Here is a 4,078-nt window from a genome sequence, read left to right as displayed (position 1 = left end):
ATCGACCTTGACGTACAAGGGCATGCGAGTGAGTGCTCAAGATCGAACAGCCTGGAGGACTAGAGGAAGCTGATTGCAGTGTGACCAAATGCTTGGAGTGAGTTCTCTCTCCCTCCACTCCCCTCCTCACTCCTACATGCATATGCAAGAGCTCTATCATGAATAAAGAGAAATAAATAAATAAAATAGAAAAAGGCAGAGAAAACATCCCCAACATGAATTAAGCCATAGAACTGGTCATTTTAAAATGGTTAGTTTTATGTTACATGAATTTACAGAATTAATGGCATGTATTCCTCAGACTCAAAAAGGAGCAAATACCAACTAGGATATATAAAAAGAAACACACAATTAGGAAAGTAAAAGTTCATTTATGAAACATTGGCAGTCAACCGACTTCTTTATTTTTTATTTTATTTATTTATTTTTTGAGAGGTTTTTGTTTTTGTTTTTGTTTGTTTGTTTGTTTGTTTGTTTTTGCTATAGGGCACATGCGCTCACCAGACAGACAGAAACAGAGAGACAGAAAGTGAAAAATCACCCCCCCAGGGGGGATGGTCACGCCGCAATCCCTTCTCCTCCATTCTCCTCTCAGGATCTTGGGCACGCACGCACACGCACCTGGCGTGAGTTTTAAGCCACCGGGTCTGGGACGTGAACAGCGGTTGACTACATGGGAGTCCAGCGGCATAGCCATTACGCTAACTGCTGGTCCCATGCAATCAACTGATTTCTTAAAGTAATCATGGAAATCCAAAGAAGGTGAAAAAATAATGTTCTCAAGGTGTTGAGAGAGAATAACATCAGTGTAGAATAATTTACCTAACTAAATTGTGACTCTAGAATGTGTTTGAAAGAAAGATATTTTACTAAAGATCTATTTTAGGAAAAAAATAAAATTACTCCAGAAAGAATTGAGGTGAATAAATAATAAGCAAAGAAAATTACCAATGTGGTTAAATCTACACAAACAATTTGGGGGGGGAAATGTCTAGATTACCAAAGTATTTAAACTGCTTCAGAATTTCTACTCCATGATATTCCTTTCTCTAGTCTTGGAAATTTCCCAATATAAGAGATCTTCCATAGATTCATGGAAATTGAATATTGTGAAAAAATATGGATGGACTTCAAAAACTTTGCACTGAAATAAACTCGTACTTTAATTCTGCTTTTCCACAAACTCTTTGAAGTCTCCTTGTATCTGAACAATGCCTGGCTTCATCTTTCAAATATTTTAATGTGTAGCCTTACTCTTTCTCCCCTTATCTCTTCTCTCCTTGCAGTAGTGCAGATGAAAATTCATGAAATTATGACTTTCGTTCATTCTTTCAAAAAACATTCACTGAGTGCTTGCTGTGGGCCAGGTATTGTGCCAGGCATCAGAGCTACAAAACAACTCACAGTCTAGACATATATATGAATAAATACAGGAAATACAGTTCTAGAGATGCTATGATAGATATACCTCAGACATTTTGGAGAATGAAGAAGGAATGATTAATTCTGAAGTTTGAGGAGACTGAAAAAGGCTTCACTCGAAAAGGATTTATAAGCCAAGGACCAGCAGTTAGTGTAATGGTTATATTGCTGGACTCCCATGTAGTCGACTGTGGTTCGAGTCCTGGGTCTAGTGGCTAAACTCACGCTGGGCACGTGTGCGTGAGTGCCCAAGATCCCGAGAGGAGAATGGAGGAGAAAGGATTGTAGTGTGGCCATCCCCCCTGGAGGGTGATTTGTTGCTTTCTGTCTCTCTATCTCTCTCTGTCTATCTGGCAAGCACACGTGCCCTATAGCAAAAACCTCTCCAAAAAAGAAAAAAAAAAAGGATTTACAAGCCAGCTGCAGAGATAATTCATGGTATTCCAGGCAGAAGGATGCATGTATGCAATGTATGCATGTGTGTGCTGAGCATGTATATGAAATCATATGACATCTTAGAGAAACCTCAAAATTTTTCATATGGCCTTAGAATGAAACAGGAAGAGCTGGGACCACAGGTAAAATTACAGCTGCAGAGAAAGGCAGTGGTCAGCTCAGAAGGCTTCTGGTCTGTATGCTAAACAGCTTAACTTTAGTACAGGGACAGCAGGAAATCATTAAAGGGTTTTTTAAGCTTGAAAGCTACATGGTTAGGTTTGACTATGTATCATATGCCATTAATATGCAGGTAGACTGTAAAACTGGATTTCCAATTGAAAACTAAAATGCACAGCCAATATATTAAGTAGCATAAGAAAGTATCTCAGATTTTAGGGATAAAGTCAGAAAATAGAACCATCTAATATAGAAACAGAGAATCAATAAAATTCTAATAAGAGCAGCCAACATTAAAGTATTTAAATACATTTCACATTTCATTGGCCAAACAAGATTAATAAAGAGATATAAAAAAACATATACTAAGGGTACCAGACAGGTCCTTAAGGTTACAATAGGTTAACGAAGAGAAACCAATATTTGAATGAGTATGTTTCCAGAATGCTAAAAAGCACTCATCCTTGATCCACACCCCATTCCCTCTAGTCTACCTCTGGGGTTAGCCTGTGGTTCAGTTTTCTGAGCAAATTCTAGGACAGAGCACCCTGAGTAAACAGCAGATACCAAATTATCCTGCCTGCTATTCTCGTTGTGAATTAATTATTTGGTTTTCAGGTTTTATTAATTAGACTCTTGTTTGATTTTATCAACTTCTACACTTGATATTAGCCAAATGGCTAAGAAACAATGAGATTTCATCAACTGGTAAGTTTGCTGAGCCTAAGAATGCTGATAACCAAGTATCTGTGGATTCCTCCAAGATTATGCTCATCTGTTAGCAGGTTTCTCCTTGGCATTAGTAGTATTATCTAGATGTCCTAAAAACAACCATCCTACTCTGAGAGCCTCCAGATGATATTCAACTATAATATATAGCATAAAGAAAAGCATTAAGTGGTAGATCTCTGAATTCTGTTCCTGGAATACTGTACTCAAATTTTGCTTCGTTGAGAAGTTATTCGGGAAACTTCACAGGTACATATTTTGGATCAATGGATCTTGGATTTAATGACTTTAAAAATAAACTAGAAGAAGAAGGTTCCACATGGCTCCAGTGAACTAGGCAGAAGAGGCCAGGCCTTCAGAAGAAGGTCCACGTGGCTCCAGCGAACTAGGTATTTCAGGGCATAAAGATTTTCTACTGATAATTCAGCCTCCAGCAAACGAGCTAGTGGTAGGGAGCTCCCACCCTCAGCCTTCTATCTCTGTTTCTATGTCTCTGTTTCTGTCTCTTCCTGCTTCTGTCTTCCCTTTTTTTTTGTAATTTTTCCTTTTTACATTTTTTTTGAGAGGTTTTTTTTGCTATAGGGTACGTGCGCTCGCCAGACAGACAGAGAGAGACAGAAAGCGATAAATCACTCCCCAGAGGGGATGGCCACACCGCAATCCCTTCTCCTCCATTCTCCTCTCGGGATCTTGGGCACGCACGCACACGCGCCCGGCGTGAGTTCTAAGCCCCCGGGTCCAGGACGTGAACCGCGGTCGACTACGTGGGTGTCCAGTGACATAGTCATTACGCTAACTGCTGGTTCCCTACATTTTTTTTTAAAGGCAAAGTTTATCTCTTGCTCTCAGCTCCACCTTTTATCTTGTTAATTATCGCTCTGGTCTTCCCACCCAGGCAGAAGAGGCCAGGCCTTCAGAAGAAGGTTCCACATGGCTCCAGCAAAGTGTGCCACGCAGTTTTCTATTTGGGGTTTTTTTTTTTTTAACGAGAAACAGTAATTACATTTTTTTCTTTTTTTTGTCTTTTTTGTGTGTCTTTTTGTTGTTTCTCTATTTTTCATTTTCCTTTTTCTTGTCTCTCCACTCTCCAATATCCATTTAATGTGTTTTTAGATGGATCTAAGAGCACTGTAGCTAAACATCCAAATACTAATAAGGTTAAAATATTCCTCAATATCTACTGAATCTGCGATCACAGTGATCATAACAGAATGACAAAAAGATTCTAGATCACCTCTGCCTGCTTGCTCCTGAACATTCAGACTGAACTTCAAAAATTTGAAAGAAACACACCATCCATCAGATGACCAGA

This window comes from Tupaia chinensis, unplaced genomic scaffold (genome assembly GCF_000334495.1).
Source record: "Tupaia chinensis unplaced genomic scaffold, TupChi_1.0 Scaffold000402_1, whole genome shotgun sequence".
In the NCBI taxonomy this organism is placed as follows: Eukaryota; Metazoa; Chordata; class Mammalia; order Scandentia; family Tupaiidae; genus Tupaia; species Tupaia belangeri.
The sequence above is the reverse complement of the archived record's forward strand: the minus strand, read 5'-3'. Positions refer to the sequence as shown.